Genomic DNA, 20824 nt, shown 5'->3' on the forward strand with positions numbered 1-20824 from the left:
GCCGCCGCCGCCGCCGCCGCTTCTGCAGAAGTAGCAAATGGCAATCGTAGCAAATGCGGCGAGGGACGCCCTGCCTTCGATTCCGAATGCACAAAGTGTGTGGTCTTGTTTCTCAGTCTATATTTGGTCGGTCTCGTCAGAGGTTGAATGTAACGAATGGGTGGGAAAGAGCAAGGGGCAGCGGCTGTGTAAAACGAAAACACAAATCCTCAGGGGTGTGAGCGTTTCGAGATGAGTCGTATACATGTAAATGTTGGTCGTCAGTGACCGTGTGGCCTGATGGATAAGGCGTCGGACTTCGGATCTGAAGATTACAGGTTCGAATGCTGTCACGCTTGTGTTTTTCCAGTTCTGAAAAAGAAACATAACGTTTTAATGTAGCAATTGAGCAGTACGAAACCGTCTGAATGTTGCTGTTGACCATTTTTTGCTTGGAGATGCTCTTGAGCTTGAAACACACACAACAAGACCGGTGTTAACTAGCGAAATGGTCGGCAGAGTGCCGACACAGCGAGTTCTGACTATCACTTGCACATCTAAAACAACGTCGGAAAGTAACTCGTTCGGCTTTTCAGTCACATAAAGTATGTGTGTTAATTTTGACGCCACTAGCTCTGCATGTTGTCATGCAATTTCTTTACCTCTCAGAAATGATTATGACATAAAAGTGAAGTACGTGACGAGTGTGACGTTAGGAAAACATTAGGCATCATGGAGAGATTCTGTATGGGACCACCCAACCCAAACGAGTACTGTGTGACGTGCTACCCGGCAGGTATTCACCGAGGTAGCCGGCTAGCTCAGTCGGTAGAGCGTCAGACCCTTAATCCCAGGGTCGTGGGTTCGAGCCAGACGCTGGGCGGAACGGAATTTTGTTCCGCTGCAGGTGTAAATTACCGTTTTTCTGATTAACGAGATTTAATGGAAATAGCAACTTTAAACTTTGCCTACGTCTCTGTCAGTCGCAAGGAAACTGTATTTGAAGGTGAAGGTGATTTTGTAGACATGTGTGAAAGACATGTTCTGAAATGCAAGTGTTGTTGTTTGGAGAGCACATCGGTTACGTGTCAGATGTGTAGCCAAGCAGTAATTTGTCGCCATAGCTGCAAATATTAGCCGGTAATATGAAGTGTTGTCAGCTAAAGTCTGATGATGCAGACGACCGTAAGGACGAAGTACCCAAGAGTACCGCTAGGCCGCGCCTCTTTAGCTCAGTGGTAGAGCACTGGTCTAATAAACCAGGAGTCGTAAGTTCCATCCTAACACGAGAAAGATGAATTTTGGAAATCAGTTGCGCGTCGTGGCTGTATAGCAAACAGTATCTGTGATGACGAACAATTAGCGACAGGCGTTTTTTTTAAGAATTACTCTCAAATGTGATTAAGGCGAATGGCGCAGATAAAGCATTTGCTAAAGCGGTACAGCATAAGGTGGGACGAGGCAGTCTGAATTACATTTTATAGATGTATTTCTCACATATCACAGAGACTCTCGCGGTCGTCGTCGTCGTCGTCGTCGTCGCCGCCGCCGCCGCCGCCGCTTCTGCAGAAGTAGCAAATGGCAATCGTAGCAAATGCGGCGAGGGACGCCCTGCCTTCGATTCCGAATGCACAAAGTGTGTGGTCTTGTTTCTCAGTCTATATTTGGTCGGTCTCGTCAGAGGTTGAATGTAACGAATGGGTGGGAAAGAGCAAGGGCAGCGGCTGTGTAGAACGAAAACACAAATCCTCAGGGGTGTGAGCGTTTCGAGATGAGTCGTATACATGTAAATGTTGGTCGTCAGTGACCGTGTGGCCTAATGGATAAGGCGTCGGACTTCGGATCTGAAGATTACAGGTTCGAATGCTGTCACGCTTGTATTTTTCCAGTTCTGAAAAAGAAACATAACGTTTTAATGTAGCACTTGAGCAGTACGAAACCGTCTGAATGTTGCTGTTGACCATTTTTTGCTTGGAGATGCTCTTGAGCTTGAAACACACACAACAAGACCGGTGTTAACTAGCGAAATGGTCGGCAGAGTGCCGACACAGCGAGTTCTGACTATCACTTGCACATCTAAAACAACGTCGGAAAGTAACTCGTTCGGCTTTTCAGTCACATAAAGTATGTGTGTTAATTTTGACGCCACTAGCTCTGCATGTTGTCATGCAATTTCTTTACCTCTCAGAAATGATTATGACATAAAAGTGAAGTACGTGACGAGTGTGACGTTAGGAAAACATTAGGCATCATGGAGAGATTCTGTATGGGACCACCCAACCCAATCGAGTACTGTGTGACGTGCTACCCGGCAGGTATTCACCGAGGTAGCCGTCTAGCTCAGTCGGTAGAGCGTCAGACCCTTAATCCCAGGGTCGTGGGTTCGAGCCAGACGCTGGGCGGAACGGAATTTTGTTCCGCCGCAGGTGTAAATTACCGTTTTTCTGATTAACGAGATTTAATGGAAATAGCAACTTTAAACTTTGCCTACGTCTCTGTCAGTCGCAAGGAAACTGTATTTGAAGGTGAAGGTGATTTTGTAGACATGTGTGAAAGACATGTTCTGAAATGCAAGTGTTGTTGTTTGGAGAGCACATCGGTTACGTGTCAGATGTGTAGCCAAGCAGTAATTTGTCGCCATAGCTGCAAATATTAGCCGGTAATATGAAGTGTTGTGAGCTAAAGTCTGATGATGCAGACGACCGTAAGGACGAAGTACCCAAGAGTACCGCTAGGCCGCGCCTCTTTAGCTCAGTGGTAGAGCACTGGTCTAATAAACCAGGAGTCGTAAGTTCCATCCTAACACGAGAAAGATGAATTTTGGAAATCAGTTGCGCGTCGTGGCCGTATAGCAAACAGTATCTGTGATGACGAACAATTAGCGACAGGCGTTTTTTTTAAGAATTACTCTCAAATGTGATTAAGGCGAATGGCGCAGATAAAGCATTTGCTAAAGCGGTACAGCATAAGGTGGGACGAGGCAGTCTGAATTACATTTTATAGATGTATTTCTCACATATCACAGAGACTCTCGCGGTCGTCGTCGTCGTCATCGTCGTCGCCGCCGCCGCCGCCGCCGCTTCTGCAGAAGTAGCAAATGGCAATCGTAGCAAATGCGGCGAGGGACGCCCTGCCTTCGATTCCGAATGCACAAAGTGTGTGGTCTTGTTTCTCAGTCTATATTTGGTCGGTCTCGTCAGAGGTTGAATGTAACGAATGGGTGGGAAAGAGCAAGGGGCAGCGGCTGTGTAGAACGAAAACACAAATCCTCAGGGGTGTGAGCGTTTCGAGATGAGTCGTATACATGTAAATGTTGGTCGTCAGTGACCGTGTGGCCTAATGGATAAGGCGTCGGACTTCGGATCTGAAGATTACAGGTTCGAATGCTGTCACGCTTGTATTTTTCCAGTTCTGAAAGAGAAACATAACGTTTTAATGTAGCACTTGAGCAGTACGAAACCGTCTGAATGTTGCTGTTGACCATTTTTTGCTTGGAGATGCTCTTGAGCTTGAAACACACACAACAAGACCGGTGTTAACTAGCGAAATGGTCGGCAGAGTGCCGACACAGCGAGTTCTGACTATCACTTGCACATCTAAAACAACGTCGGAAAGTAACTCGTTCGGCTTTTCAGTCACATAAAGTATGTGTGTTAATTTTGACGCCACTAGCTCTGCATGTTGTCATGCAATTTCTTTACCTCTCAGAAATGATTATGACATAAAAGTGAAGTACGTGACGAGTGTGACGTTAGGAAAACATTAGGCATCATGGAGAGATTCTGTATGGGACCACCCAACCCAAACGAGTACTGTGTGACGTGCTACCCGGCAGGTATTCACCGAGGTAGCCGGCTAGCTCAGTCGGTAGAGCGTCAGACCCTTAATCCCAGGGTCGTGGGTTCGAGCCAGACGCTGGGCGGAACGGAATTTTGTTCCGCTGCAGGTGTAAATTACCGTTTTTCTGATTAACGAGATTTAATGGAAATAGCAACTTTAAACTTTGCCTACGTCTCTGTCAGTCGCAAGGAAACTGTATTTGAAGGTGAAGGTGATTTTCTAGACATGTGTGAAAGACATGTTCTGAAATGCAAGTGTTGTTGTTTGGAGAGCACATCGGTTACGTGTCAGATGTGTAGCCAAGCAGTAATTTGTCGCCATAGCTGCAAATATTAGCCGGTAATATGAAGTGTTGTCAGCTAAAGTCTGATGATGCAGACGACCGTAAGGACGAAGTACCCAAGAGTACCGCTAGGCTGCGCCTCTTTAGCTCAGTGGTAGAGCACTGGTCTAATAATCCAGGAGTCGTAAGTTCCATCCTATCACGAGAAAGATGAATTTTGGAAATCAGTTGCGCGTCGTGGCCGTATAGCAAACAGTATCTGTGAAGACGAACAATTAGCGACAGGCGTTTTTTTTTAAGAATTACTCTCAAATGTGATTAAGGCGAATGGCGCAGATAAAGCATTTGCTAAAGCGGTACAGTATAAGGTGGGACGAGGCAGTCTGAATTACATTTTATAGATGTATTTCTCACATATCACAGAGACTCTCGCGGTCGTCGTCGTCGTCGTCGTCGTCGTCGTCGCCGCCGCCGCCGCCGCCGCTTCTGCAGAAGTAGCAAATGGCAATCGTAGCAAATGCGGCGAGGGACGCCCTGCCTTCGATTCCGAATGCACAAAGTGTGTGGTCTTGTTTCTCAGTCTATATTTGGTCGGTCTCGTCAGAGGTTGAATGTAACGAATGGGTGGGAAAGAGCAAGGGGCAGCGGCTGTGTAGAACGAAAACACAAATCCTCAGGGGTGTGAGCGTTTCGAGATGAGTCGTATACATGTAAATGTTGGTCGTCAGTGACCGTGTGGCCTAATGGATAAGGCGTCGGACTTCGGATCTGAAGATTACAGGTTCGAATGCTGTCACGCTTGTATTTTTCCAGTTCTGAAAAAGAAACATAACGTTTTAATGTAGCAATTGAGCAGTACGAAACCGTCTGAATGTTGCTGTTGACCATTTTTTGCTTGGAGATGCTCTTGAGCTTGAAACACACACAACAAGACCGGTGTTAACTAGCGAAATGGTCGGCAGAGTGCCGACACAGCGAGTTCTGACTATCACTTGCACATCTAAAACAACGTCGGAAAGTAACTCGTTCGGCTTTTCAGTCACATAAAGTATGTGTGTTAATTTTGACGCCACTAGCTCTGCATGTTGTCATTCAATTTCTTTACCTCTCAGAAATGATTATGACATAAAAGTGAAGTACGTGACGAGTGCGACGTTAGGAAAACATTAGGCATCATGGAGAGATTCTGTATGGGACCACCCAACCCAAACGAGTACTGTGTGACGTGCTACCCGGCAGGTATTCACCGAGGTAGCCGGCTAGCTCAGTCGGTAGAGCGTCAGACTCTTAATCCCAGGGTCGTGGGTTCGAGCCAGACGCTGGGCGGAACGGAATTTTGTTCCGCTGCAGGTGTAAATTACCGTTTTTCTGATTAACGAGATTTAATGGAAATAGCAACTTTAAACTTTGCCTACGTCTCTGTCAGTCGCAAGGAAACTGTATTTGAAGGTGAAGGTGATTTTGTAGACATGTGTGAAAGACATGTTCTGAAATGCAAGTGTTGTTGTTTGGAGAGCACATCGGTTACGTGTCAGATGTGTAGCCAAGCAGTAATTTGTCGCCATAGCTGCAAATATTAGCCGGTAATATGAAGTGTTGTGAGCTAAAGTCTGATGATGCAGACGACCGTAAGGACGAAGTACCCAAGAGTACCGCTAGGCCGCGCCTCTTTAGCTCAGTGGTAGAGCACTGGTCTAATAAACCAGGAGTCGTAAGTTCCATCCTAACACGAGAAAGATGAATTTTGGAAATCAGTTGCGCGTCGTGGCCGTATAGCAAACAGTATCTGTGATGACGAACAATTAGCGACAGGCGTTTTTTTTAAGAATTACTCTCAAATGTGATTAAGGCGAATGGCGCAGATAAAGCATTTGCTAAAGCGGTACAGCATAAGGTGGGACGAGGCAGTCTGAATTACATTTTATAGATGTATTTCTCACATATCACAGAGACTCTCGCGGTCGTCGTCGTCGTCGTCGTTGTCGTCGCCGCCGCCGCCGCTTCTGCAGAAGTAGCAAATGGCAATCGTAGCAAATGCGGCGAGGGACGCCCTGCCTTCGATTCCGAATGCACAAAGTGTGTGGTCTTGTTTCTCAGTCTATATTTGGTCGGTCTCGTCAGAGGTTGAATGTAACGAATGTGTGGGAAAGAGCAAGGGGCAGCGGCTGTGTAGAACGAAAACACAAATCCTCAGGGGTGTGAGCGTTTCGAGATGAGTCGTATACATGTAAATGTTGGTCGTCAGTGACCGTGTGGCCTAATGGATAAGGCGTCGGACTTCGGATCTGAAGATTACAGGTTCGAATGCTGTCACGCTTGTATTTTTCCAGTTCTGAAAAAGAAACATAACGTTTTAATGTAGCACTTGAGCAGTACGAAACCGTCTGAATGTTGCTGTTGACCATTTTTTGCTTGGAGATGCTCTTGAGCTTGAAACACACACAACAAGACCGGTGTTAACTAGCGAAATGGTCGGCAGAGTGCCGACACAGCGAGTTCTGACTATCACTTGCACATCTAAAACAACGTCGGAAAGTAACTCGTTCGGCTTTTCAGTCACATAAAGTATGTGTGTTAATTTTGACGCCACTAGCTCTGCATGTTGTCATGCAATTTCTTTACCTCTCAGAAATGATTATGACATAAAAGTGAAGTACGTGACGAGTGTGACGTTAGGAAAACATTAGGCATCATGGAGAGATTCTGTATGGGACCACCCAACCCAAACGAGTACTGTGTGACGTGCTACCCGGCAGGTATTCACCGAGGTAGCCGGCTAGCACAGTCGGTAGAGCGTCAGACCCTTAATCCCAGGGTCGTGGGTTCGAGCCAGGCGCTGGGCGGAACGGAATTTTGTTCCGCTGCAGGTGTAAATTACCGTTTTTCTGATTAACGAGATTTAATGGAAATAGCAACTTTAAACTTTGCCTACGTCTCTGTCAGTCGCAAGGAAACTGTATTTGAAGGTGAAGGTGATTTTGTAGACATGTGTGAAAGACATGTTCTGAAATGCAAGTGTTGTTGTTTGGAGAGCACATCGGTTACGTGTCAGATGTGTAGCCAAGCAACAATTTGTCGCCATAGCTGCAAATATTAGCCGGTAATATGAAGTGTTGTGAGCTAAATTCTGATGATGCAGACGACCGTAAGGACGAAGTACCCAAGAGTACCGCTAGGCCGCGCCTCTTTAGCTCAGTGGTAGAGCACTGGTCTAATAAACCAGGAGTCGTAAGTTCCATCCTAACACGAGAAAGATGAATTTTGGAAATCAGTTGCGCGTCGTGGCCGTATAGCAAACAGTATCTGTGATGACGAACAATTAGCGACAGGCGTTTTTTTTAAGATTTACTCTCAAATGTGATTAAGGCGAATGGCGCAGATAAAGCATTTGCTAAAGCGGTACAGCATAAGGTGGGACGAGGCAGTCTGAATTACATTTTATAGATGTATTTCTCACATATCACAGAGACTCTCGCGGTCGTCGTCGTCGTCGTCGTCGTCGTCGTCGCCGCCGCCGCCGCCGCCGCTTCTGCAGAAGTAGCAAATGGCAATCGTAGCAAATGCGGCGAGGGACGCCCTGCCTTCGATTCCGAATGCACAAAGTGTGTGGTCTTGTTTCTCAGTCTATATTTGGTCGGTCTCGTCAGAGGTTGAATGTAACGAATGGGTGGGAAAGAGCAAGGGGCAGCGGCTGTGTAGAACGAAAACACAAATCCTCAGGGGTGTGAGCGTTTCGAGATGAGTCGTATACATGTAAATGTTGGTCGTCAGTGACCGTGTGGCCTAATGGATAAGGCGTCGGACTTCGGATCTGAAGATTACAGGTTCGAATGCTGTCACACTTGTATTTTTCCAGTTCTGAAAAAGAAACATAACGTTTTAATGTAGCACTTGAGCAGTACGAAACCGTCTGAATGTTGCTGTTGACCATTTTTTGCTTGGAGATGCTCTTGAGCTTGAAACACACACAACAAGACCGGTGTTAACTAGCGAAATGGTCGGCAGAGTGCCGACACAGCGAGTTCTGACTATCACTTGCACATCTAAAACAACGTCGGAAAGTAACTCGTTCGGCTTTTCAGTCACATAAAGTATGTGTGTTAATTTTGACGCCACTAGCTCTGCATGTTGTCATGCAATTTCTTTACCTCTCAGAAATGATTATGACATAAAAGTGAAGTACGTGACGAGTGTGACGTTAGGAAAACATTAGGCATCATGGAGAGATTCTGTATGGGACCACCCAACCCAAACGAGTACTGTGTGACGTGCTACCCGGCAGGTATTCACCGAGGTAGCCGGCTAGCTCAGTCGGTAGAGCGTCAGACCCTTAATCCCAGGGTCGTGGGTTCGAGCCAGACGCTGGGCGGAACGGAATTTTGTTCCGCTGCAGGTGTAAATTACCGTTTTTCTGATTAACGAGATTTAATGGAAATAGCAACTTTAAACTTTGCCTACGTCTCTGTCAGTCGCAAGGAAACTGTATTTGAAGGTGAAGGTGATTTTCTAGACATGTGTGAAAGACATGTTCTGAAATGCAAGTGTTGTTGTTTGGAGAGCACATCGGTTACGTGTCAGATGTGTAGCCAAGCAGTAATTTGTCGCCATAGCTGCAAATATTAGCCGGTAATATGAAGTGTTGTGAGCTAAAGTCTGATGATGCAGACGACCGTAAGGACGAAGTACCCAAGAGAACCGCTAGGCCGCGCCTCTTTAGCTCAGTGGTAGAGCACTGGTCTAATAAACCAGGAGTCGTAAGTTCCATCCTAACACGAGAAAGATGAATTTTGGAAATCAGTTGCGCGTCGTGGCCGTATAGCAAACAGTATCTGTGATGACGAACAATTAGTGACAGGCGTTTTTTTTAAGAATTACTCTCAAATGTGATTAAGGCGAATGGCGCAGATAAAGCATTTGCTAAAGCGGTACAGCATAAGGTGGGACGAGGCAGTCTGAATTACATTTTATAGATGTATTTCTCACATATCACAGAGACTCTCGCGGTCGTCGTCGTCGTCGTCGTCGTCGTCGTCGTCGGGGCAATCGTAGCAAATGCGGCGAGGGACGCCCTGCCTTCGATTCCGAATGCACAAAGTGTGTGGTCTTGTTTCTCAGTCTATATTTGGTCGGTCTCGTCACAGGTTGAATGTAACGAATGGGTGGGAAAGAGCAAGGGGCAGCGGCTGTGTAGAACGAAAACACAAATCCTCAGGGGTGTGAGCGTTTCGAGATGAGTCGTATACATGTAAATGTTGGTCGTCAGTGACCGTGTGGCCTAATGGATAAGGCGTCGGACTTCGGATCTGAAGATTACAGGTTCGAATGCTGTCACGCTTGTATTTTTCCAGTTCTGAAAAAGAAACATAACGTTTCAATGTAGCACTTGAGCAGTACGAAACCGTCTGAATGTGGCTGTTGACCATTTTTTGCTTGGAGATGCTCTTGAGCTTGAAACACACACAACAAGACCGGTGTTAACTAGCGAAATGGTCGGCAGAGTGCCGACACAGCGAGTTCTGACTATCACTTGCACATCTAAAACAACGTCGGAAAGTAACTCGTTCGGCTTTTCAGTCACATAAAGTATGTGTGTTAATTTTGACGCCACTAGCTCTGCATGTTGTCATGCAATTTCTTTACCTCTCAGAAATGATTATGACATAAAAGTGAAGTACGTGACGAGTGTGACGTTAGGAAAACATTAGGCATCATGGAGAGATTCTGTATGGGACCACCCAACCCAAACGAGTACTGTGTGACGTGCTACCCGGCAGATATTCACCGAGGTAGCCGGCTAGCTCAGTCGGTAGAGCGTCAGACCCTTAATCCCAGGGTCGTGGGTTCGAGCCAGACGCTGGGCGGAACGGAATTTTGTTCCGCTGCAGGTGAAAATTACCGTTTTTCTGATTAACGAGATTTAATGGAAATAGCAACTTTAAACTTTGCCTACGTCTCTGTCAGTCGCAAGGAAACTGTATTTGAAGGTGAAGGTGATTTTGTAGACATGTGTGAAAGACATGTTCTGAAATGCAAGTGTTGTTGTTTGGAGAGCACATCGGTTACGTGTCAGATGTGTAGCCAAGCAGTAATTTGTCGCCATAGCTGCAAATATTAGCCGGTAATATGAAGTGTTGTGAGCTAAAGTCTGATGATGCAGACGACCGTAAGGACGAAGTACCCAAGAGTACCGCTAGGCCGCGCCTCTTTAGCTCAGTGGTAGAGCACTGGTCTAATAAACCAGGAGTCGTAAGTTCCATCCTAACACGAGAAAGATGAATTTTGGAAATCAGTTGCGCGTCGTGGCCGTATAGCAAACAGTATCTGTGATGACGAACAATTAGCGACAGGCGTTTTTTTTAAGAATTACTCTCAAATGTGATTAAGGCGAATGGCGCAGATAAAGCATTTGCCAAAGCGGTACAGCATAAGGTGGGACGAGGCAGTCTGAATTACATTTTATAGATGTATTTCTCACATATCACAGAGACTCTCGCGGTCGTCGTCGTCGTCGTCGTCGTCGTCGTCGCCGCCGCCGCCGCCGCCGCTTCTGCAGAAGTAGCAAATGGCAATCGTAGCAAATGCGGCGAGGGACGCCCTGCCTTCGATTCCGAATGCACAAAGTGTGTGGTCTTGTTTCTCAGTCTATATTTGGTCGGTCTCGTCACAGGTTGAATGTAACGAATGGGTGGGAAAGAGCAAGGGGCAGCGGCTGTGTAGAACGAAAACACAAATCCTCAGGGGTGTGAGCGTTTCGAGATGAGTCGTATACATGTAAATGTTGGTCGTCAGTGACCGTGTGGCCTAATGGATAAGGCGTCGGACTTCGGATCTGAAGATTACAGGTTCGAATGCTGTCACGCTTGTATTTTTCCAGTTCTGAAAAAGAAACATAACGTTTCAATGTAGCACTTGAGCAGTACGAAACCGTCTGAATGTGGCTGTTGACCATTTTTTGCTTGGAGATGCTCTTGAGCTTGAAACACACACAACAAGACCGGTGTTAACTAGCGAAATGGTCGGCAGAGTGCCGACACAGCGAGTTCTGACTATCACTTGCACATCTAAAACAACGTCGGAAAGTAACTCGTTCGGCTTTTCAGTCACATAAAGTATGTGTGTTAATTTTGACGCCACTAGCTCTGCATGTTGTCATGCAATTTCTTTACCTCTCAGAAATGATTATGACATAAAAGTGAAGTACGTGACGAGTGTGACGTTAGGAAAACATTAGGCATCATGGAGAGATTCTGTATGGGACCACCCAACCCAAACGAGTACTGTGTGACGTGCTACCCGGCAGGTATTCACCGAGGTAGCCGGCTAGCTCAGTCGGTAGAGCGTCAGACCCTTAATCCCAGGGTCGTGGGTTCGAGCCAGACGCTGGGCGGAACGGAATTTTGTTCCGCTGCAGGTGTAAATTACCGTTTTTCTGATTAACGAGATTTAATGGAAATAGCAACTTTAAACTTTGCCTACGTCTCTGTCAGTCGCAAGGAAACTGTATTTGAAGGTGAAGGTGATTTTGTAGACATGTGTGAAAGACATGTTCTGAAATGCAAGTGTTGTTGTTTGGAGAGCACATCGGTTACGTGTCAGATGTGTAGCCAAGCAGTAATTTGTCGCCATAGCTGCAAATATTAGCCGGTAATATGAAGTGTTGTCAGCTAAAGTCTGATGATGCAGACGACCGTAAGGACAAAGTACCCAAGAGTACCGCTAGGCCGCGCCTCTTTAGCTCAGTGTTAGAGCACTGGTCTAATAAACCAGGAGTCGTAAGTTCCATCCTAACACGAGAAAGATGAATTTTGGAAATCAGTTGCGCGTCGTGGCCGTATAGCAAACAGTATCTGTGATGACGAACAATTAGCGACAGGCGTTTTTTTTAAGAATTACTCTCAAATGTGATTAAGGCGAATGGCGCAGATAAAGCATTTGCCAAAGCGGTACAGCATAAGGTGGGACGAGGCAGTCTGAATTACATTTTATAGATGTATTTCTCACATATCACAGAGACTCTCGCGGTCGTCGTCGTCGTCGTCGCCGCCACCGCCGCCGCCGCTTCTGCAGAAGTAGCAAATGGCAATCGTAGCAAATGCGGCGAGGGACGCCCTGCCTTCGATTCCGAATGCACAAAGTGTGTGGTCTTGTTTCTCAGTCTATATTTGGTCGGTCTCGTCACAGGTTGAATGTAACGAATGGGTGGGAAAGAGCAAGGGGCAGCGGCTGTGTAGAACGAAAACACAAATCCTCAGGGGTGTGAGCGTTTCGAGATGAGTCGTATACATGTAAATGTTGGTCGTCAGTGACCGTGTGGCTTAATGGATAAGGCGTCGGACTTCGGATCTGAAGATTACAGGTTCGAATGCTGTCACGCTTGTATTTTTCCAGTTCTGAAAAAGAAACATAACGTTTTAATGTGGCAATTGAGCAGTACGAAACCGTCTGAATGTTGCTGTTGACCATTTTTTGCTTGGAGATGCTCTTGAGCTTGAAACACACACAACAAGACCGGTGTTAACTAGCGAAATGGTCGGCAGAGTGCCGACACAGCGAGTTCTGACTATCACTTGCACATCTAAAACAACGTCGGAAAGTAACTCGTTCGGCTTTTCAGTCACATAAAGTATGTGTGTTAATTTTGACGCCACTAGCTCTGCATGTTGTCATGCAATTTCTTTACCTCTCAGAAATGATTATGACATAAAAGTGAAGTACGTGACGAGTGTGACGTTAGGAAAACATTAGGCATCATGGAGAGATTCTGTATGGGACCACCCAACCCAAACGAGTACTGTGTGACGTGCTACCCGGCAGATATTCACCGAGGTAGCCGGCTAGCTCAGTCGGTAGAGCGTCAGACGCTTAATCCCAGGGTCGTGGGTTCGAGCCAGACGCTGGGCGGAACGGAATTTTGTTCCGCTGCAGGTGAAAATTACCGTTTTTCTGATTAACGAGATTTAATGGAAATAGCAACTTTAAACTTTGCCTACGTCTCTGTCAGTCGCAAGGAAACTGTATTTGAAGGTGAAGGTGATTTTGTAGACATGTGTGAAAGACATGTTCTGAAATGCAAGTGTTGTTGTTTGGAGAGCACATCGGTTACGTGTCAGATGTGTAGCCAAGCAGTAATTTGTCGCCATAGCTGCAAATATTAGCCGGTAATATGAAGTGTTGTGAGCTAAAGTCTGATGATGCAGACGACCGTAAGGACGAAGTACCCAAGAGTACCGCTAGGCCGCGCCTCTTTAGCTCAGTGGTAGAGCACTGGTCTAATAAACCAGGAGTCGTAAGTTCCATCCTAACACGAGAAAGATGAATTTTGGAAATCAGTTGCGCGTCGTGGCCGTATAGCAAACAGTATCTGTGATGACGAACAATTAGCGACAGGCGTTTTTTTTAAGAATTACTCTCAAATGTGATTAAGGCGAATGGCGCAGATAAAGCATTTGCCAAAGCGGTACAGCATAAGGTGGGACGAGGCAGTCTGAATTACATTTTATAGATGTATTTCTCACATATCACAGAGACTCTCGCGGTCGTCGTCGTCGTCGTCGTCGTCGTCGTCGTCGCCGCCGCCGCCGCCGCCGCTTCTGCAGAAGTAGCAAATGGCAATCGTAGCAAATGCGGCGAGGGACGCCCTGCCTTCGATTCCGAATGCACAAAGTGTGTGGTCTTGTTTCTCAGTCTATATTTGGTCGGTCTCGTCACAGGTTGAATGTAACGAATGGGTGGGAAAGAGCAAGGGGCAGCGGCTGTGTAGAACGAAAACACAAATCCTCAGGGGTGTGAGCGTTTCGAGATGAGTCGTATACATGTAAATGTTGGTCGTCAGTGACCGTGTGGCTTAATGGATAAGGCGTCGGACTTCGGATCTGAAGATTACAGGTTCGAATGCTGTCACGCTTGTATTTTTCCAGTTCTGAAAAAGAAACATAACGTTTTAATGTAGCAATTGAGCAGTACGAAACCGTCTGAATGTTGCTGTTGACCATTTTTTGCTTGGAGATGCTCTTGAGCTTGAAACACACACAACAAGACCGGTGTTAACTAGCGAAATGGTCGGCAGAGTGCCGACACAGCGAGTTCTGACTATCACTTGCACATCTAAAACAACGTCGGAAAGTAACTCGTTCGGCTTTTCAGTCACATAAAGTATGTGTGTTAATTTTGACGCCACTAGCTCTGCATGTTGTCATGCAATTTCTTTACCTCTCAGAAATGATTATGACATAAAAGTGAAGTACGTGACGAGTGTGACATTAGGAAAACATTAGGCATCATGGAGAGATTCTGTATGGGACCACCCAACCCAAACGAGTACTGTGTGACGTGCTACCCGGCAGATATTCACCGAGGTAGCCGGCTAGCTCAGTCGGTAGAGCGTCAGACCCTTAATCCCAGGGTCGTGGGTTCGAGCCAGACGCTGGGCGGAACGGAATTTTGTTCCGCTGCAGGTGAAAATTACCGTTTTTCTGATTAACGAGATTTAATGGAAATAGCAACTTTAAACTTTGCCTACGTCTCTGTCAGTCGCAAGGAAACTGTATTTGAAGGTGAAGGTGATTTTGTAGACATGTGTGAAAGACATGTTCTGAAATGCAAGTGTTGTTGTTTGGAGAGCACATCGGTTACGTGTCAGATGTGTAGCCAAGCAGTAATTTGTGGCCATAGCTGCAAATATTAGCCGGTAATATGAAGTGTTGTGAGCTAAAGTCTGATGATGCAGACGACCGTAAGGACGAAGTACCCAAGAGTACCGCTAGGCCGCGCCTCTTTAGCTCAGTGGTAGAGCACTGGTCTAATAAACCAGGAGTCGTAAGTTCCATCCTAACACGAGAAAGATGAATTTTGGAAATCAGTTGCGCGTCGTGGCCGTATAGCAAACAGTATCTGTGATGACGAACAATTAGCGACAGGCGTTTTTTTTAAGAATTACTCTCAAATGTGATTAAGGCGAATGGCGCAGATAAAGCATTTGCCAAAGCGGTACAGCATAAGGTGGGACGAGGCAGTCTGAATTACATTTTATAGATGTATTTCTCACATATCACAGAGACTCTCGCGGTCGTCGTCGTCGTCGTCGTCGTCGTCGTCGTCGTCGTCGCCGCCGCCGCCGCCGCCGCTTCTGCAGAAGTAGCAAATGGCAATCGTAGCAAATGCGGCGAGGGACGCCCTGCCTTCGATTCCGAATGCACAAAGTGTGTGGTCTTGTTTCTCAGTCTATATTTGGTCGGTCTCGTCACAGGTTGAATGTAACGAATGGGTGGGAAAGAGCAAGGGGCAGCGGCTGTGTAGAACGAAAACACAAATCCTCAGGGGTGTGAGCGTTTCGAGATGAGTCGTATACATGTAAATGTTGGTCGTCAGTGACCGTGTGGCCTAATGGATAAGGCGTCGGACTTCGGATCTGAAGATTACAGGTTCGAAAGCTGTCACGCTTGTATTTTTCCAGTTCTGAAAAAGAAACATAACGTTTTAATGTAGCAATTGAGCAGTACGAAACCGTCTGAATGTTGCTGTTGACCATTTTTTGCTTGGAGATGCTCTTGAGCTTGAAACACACACAACAAGACCGGTGTTAACTAGCGAAATGGTCGGCAGAGTGCCGACACAGCGAGTTCTGACTATCACTTGCACATCTAAAACAACGTCGGAAAGTAACTCGTTCGGCTTTTCAGTCACATAAAGTATGTGTGTTAATTTTGACGCCACTAGCTCTGCATGTTGTCATGCAATTTCTTTACCTCTCAGAAATGATTATGACATAAAAGTGAAGTACGTGACGAGTGTGACGTTAGGAAAACATTAGGCATCATGGAGAGATTCTGTATGGGACCACCCAACCCAAACGAGTACTGTGTGACGTGCTACCCGGCAAATATTCACCGAGGTAGCCGGCTAGCTCAGTCGGTAGAGCGTCAGACCCTTAATCCCAGGGTCGTGGGTTCGAGCCAGACGCTGGGCGGAACGGAATTTTGTTCCGCTGCAGGTGAAAATTACCGTTTTTCTGATTAACGAGATTTAATGGAAATAGCAACTTTAAACTTTGCCTACGTCTCTGTCAGTCGCAAGGAAACTGTATTTGAAGGTGAAGGTGATTTTGTAGACATGTGTGAAAGACATGTTCTGAAATGCAAGTGTTGTTGTTTGGAGAGCACATCGGTTACGTGTCAGATGTGTAGCCAAGCAGTAATTTGTCGCCATAGCTGCAAATATTAGCCGGTAATATGAAGTGTTGTCAGCTAAAGTCTGATGATGCAGACGACCGTAAGGACGAAGTACCCAAGAGTACCGCTAGGCCGCGCCTCTTTAGCTCAGTGGTAGAGCACTGGTCTAATAAACCAGGAGTCGTAAGTTCCATCCTAACACGAGAAAGATGAATTTTGGAAATCAGTTGCGCGTCGTGGCCGTAAAGCAAACATTATCTTTGATGACGAACAATTAGCGACAGGCGTTTTTTTTAAGAATTACTCTCAAATGTGATTAAGGCGAATGGCGCAGATAAAGCATTTGCTAAAGCGGTACAGCATAAGGTGGGACGAGGCAGTCTGAATTACATTTTATAGATGTATTTCTCACATATCACAGAGACTCTCGCGGTCGTCGTCGTCGTCGTCGTCGTCGCCGCCGCCGCTTCTGCAGAAGTAGCAAATGGCAATCGTAGCAAATGCGGCGAGGGACGCCCTGCCTTCGATTCCGAATGCACAAAGTGTGTGGTCTTGTTTCTCAGTCTATATTTGGTCGGTCTCGTCAGAGGTTGAATGTAACGAATGGGTGGGAAAGAGCAAGGGGCAGCGGCTGTGTTGAACGAAAACACAAATCCTCAGGGGTGTGAGCGTTTCGAGATGAGTCGTATACATGTAAATGTTGGTCGTCAGTGACCGTGTGGCCTAATGGATAAGGCGTCGGACTTCGGATCTGAAGATTACAGGTTCGAATGCTGTCACGCTTGTATTTTTCCAGTTCTGAAAAAGAAACATAACGTTTTAATGTAGCAATTGAGCAGTACGAAACCGTCTGAATGTTGCTGTTGACCATTTTTTGCTTGGAGATGCTCTTGAGCTTGAAACACACACAACAAGACCGGTGTTAACTAGCGAAATGGTCGGCAGAGTGCCGACACAGCGAGTTCTGACTATCACTTGCACATCTAAAACAACGTCGGAAAGTAACTCGTTCGGCTTTTCAGTCACATAAAGTATGTGTGTTAATTTTGACGCCACTAGCTCTGCATGTTGTCATGCAATTTCTTTACCTCTCAGAAATGATTATGACATAAAAGTGAAGTACGTGACGAGTGTGACGTTAGGAAAACATTAGGCATCATGGAGAGATTCTGTATGGGACCACCCAACCCAAACGAGTACTGTGTGACGTGCTACCCGGCAGATATTCACCGAGGTAGCCGGCTAGCTCAGTCGGTAGAGCGTCAGACCCTTAATCCCAGGGTCGTGGGTTCGAGCCAGACGCTGGGCGGAACGGAATTTTGTTCCGCTGCAGGTGTAAATTACCGTTTTTCTGATTAACGAGATTTAATGGAAATAGCAACTTTAAACTTTGCCTACGTCTCTGTCAGTCGCAAGGAAACTGTATTTGAAGGTGAAGGTGATTTTGTAGACATGTGTGAAAGACATGTTCTGAAATGCAAGTGTTGTTGTTTGGAGAGCACATCGGTTACGTGTCAGATGTGTAGCCAAGCAGTAATTTGTCGCCATAGCTGCAAATATTAGCCGGTAATATGAAGTGTTGTCAGCTAAAGTCTGATGATGCAGACGACCGTAAGGACGAAGTACCCAAGAGTACCGCTAGGCCGCGCCTCTTTAGCTCAGTGGTAGAGCACTGGTCTAATAAACCAGGAGTCGTAAGTTCCATCCTAACACGAGAAAGATGAATTTTGGAAATCAGTTGCGCGTCGTGGCCGTATAGCAAACATTATCTTTGATGACGAACAATTAGCGACAGGCGTTTTTTTTAAGAATTACTCTCAAATGTGATTAAGGCGAATGGCGCAGATAAAGCATTTGCTAAAGCGGTACAGCATAAGGTGGGACGAGGCAGTCTGAATTACATTTTATAGATGTATTTCTCACATATCACAGAGACTCTCGCGGTCGTCGTCGTCGTCGTCGTCGTCGCCGCCGCCGCTTCTGCAGAAGTAGCAAATGGCAATCGTAGCAAATGCGGCGAGGGACGCCCTGCCTTCGATTCCGAATGCACAAAGTGTGTGGTCTTGTTTCTCAGTCTATATTTGGTCGGTCTCGTCAGAGGTTGAATGTAACGAATGGGTGGGAAAGAGCAAGGGGCAGCGGCTGTGTTGAACGAAAACACAAATCCTCAGGGGTGTGAGCGTTTCGAGATGAGTCGTATACATGTAAATGTTGGTCGTCAGTGACCGTGTGGCCTAATGGATAAGGCGTCGGACTTCGGATCTGAAGATTACAGGTTCGAATGCTGTCACGCTTGTATTTTTCCAGTTCTGAAAAAGAAACATAACGTTTCAATGTAGCACTTGAGCAGTACGAAACCGTCTGAATGTGGCTGTTGACCATTTTTTGCTTGGAGATGCTCTTGAGCTTGAAACACACACAACAAGACCGGTGTTAACTAGCGAAATGGTCGGCAGAGTGCCGACACAGCGAGTTCTGACTATCACTTGCACATCTAAAACAACGTCGGAAAGTAACTCGTTCGGCTTTTCAGTCACATAAAGTATGTGTGTTAATTTTGACGCCACTAGCTCTGCATGTTGTCATGCAATTTCTTTACCTCTCAGAAATGATTATGACATAAAAGTGAAGTACGTGACGAGTGTGACGTTAGGAAAACATTAGGCATCATGGAGAGATTCTGTATGGGACCACCCAACCCAAACGAGTACTGTGTGACGTGCTACCCGGCAGGTATTCACGGAGGTAGCCGGCTAGCTCAGTCGGTAGAGCATCAGACCCTTAATCCCAGGGTCGTGGGTTCGAGCCAGACGCTGGGCGGAACGGAATTTTGTTCCGCTGCAGGTGTAAATTACCGTTTTTCTGATTAACGAGATTTAATGGAAATAGCAACTTTAAACTTTGCCTACGTCTCTGTCAGTCGCAAGGAAACTGTATTTGAAGGTGAAGGTGATTTTGTAGACATGTGTGAAAGACATGTTCTGAAATGCAAGTGTTGTTGTTTGGAGAGCACATCGGTTACGTGTCAGATGTGTAGCCAAGCAGTAATTTGTCGCCATAGCTGCAAATATTAGCCGGTAATATGAAGTGTTGTCAGCTAAAGTCTGATGATGCAGACGACCGTAAGGACAAAGTACCCAAGAGTACCGCTAGGCCGCGCCTCTTTAGCTCAGTGGTAGAGCACTGGTCTAATAAACCAGGAGTCGTAAGTTCCATCCTAACACGAGAAAGATGAATTTTGGAAATCAGTTGCGCGTCGTGGCCGTATAGCAAACAGTATCTGTGATGACGAACAATTAGCGACAGGCGTTTTTTTTAAGAATTACTCTCAAATGTGATTAAGGCGAATGGCGCAGATAAAGCATTTGCCAAAGCGGTACAGCATAAGGTGGGACGAGGCAGTCTGAATTACATTTTATAGATGTATTTCTCACATATCACAGAGACTCTCGCGGTCGTCGTCGTCGTCGTCGCCGCCACCGCCGCCGCCGCTTCTGCAGAAGTAGCAAATGGCAATCGTAGCAAATGCGGCGAGGGACGCCCTGCCTTCGATTCCGAATGCACAAAGTGTGTGGTCTTGTTTCTCAGTCTATATTTGGTCGGTCTCGTCACAGGTTGAATGTAACGAATGGGTGGGAAAGAGCAAGGGGCAGCGGCTGTGTAGAACGAAAACACAAATCCTCAGGGGTGTGAGCGTTTCGAGATGAGTCGTATACATGTAAATGTTGGTCGTCAGTGACCGTGTGGCTTAATGGATAAGGCGTCGGACTTCGGATCTGAAGATTACAGGTTCGAATGCTGTCACGCTTGTATTTTTCCAGTTCTGAAAAAGAAACATAACGTTTTAATGTGGCAATTGACCAGTACGAAACCGTCTGAATGTTGCTGTTGACCATTTTTTGCTTGGAGATGCTCTTGAGCTTGAAACACACACAACAAGACCGGTGTTAACTAGCGAAATGGTCGGCAGAGTGCCGACACAGCGAGTTCTGACTATCACTTGCACATCTAAAACAACGTCGGAAAGTAACTCGTTCGGCTTTTCAGTCACATAAAGTATGTGTGTTAATTTTGACGCCACTAGCTCTGCATGTTGTCATGCAATTTCTTTACCTCTCAGAAATGATTATGACATAAAAGTGAAGTACGTGACGAGTGTGACGTTAGGAAAACATTAGGCATCATGGAGAGATTCTGTATGGGACCACCCAACCCAAACGAGTACTGTGTGACGTGCTACCCGGCAGATATTCACCGAGGTAGCCGGCTAGCTCAGTCGGTAGAGCGTCAGACGCTTAATCCCAGGGTCGTGGGTTCGAGCCAGACGCTGGGCGGAACGGAATTTTGTTCCGCTGCAGGTGAAAATTACCGTTTTTCTGATTAACGAGATTTAATGGAAATAGCAACTTTAAACTTTGCCTACGTCTCTGTCAGTCGCAAGGAAACTGTATTTGAAGGTGAAGGTGATTTTGTAGACATGTGTGAAAGACATGTTCTGAAATGCAAGTGTTGTTGTTTGGAGAGCACATCGGTTACGTGTCAGATGTGTAGCCAA

This window comes from Schistocerca gregaria, chromosome 4, assembly GCF_023897955.1.
Source record: "Schistocerca gregaria isolate iqSchGreg1 chromosome 4, iqSchGreg1.2, whole genome shotgun sequence".
Taxonomy (NCBI): Eukaryota; Metazoa; Arthropoda; class Insecta; order Orthoptera; family Acrididae; genus Schistocerca; species Schistocerca gregaria.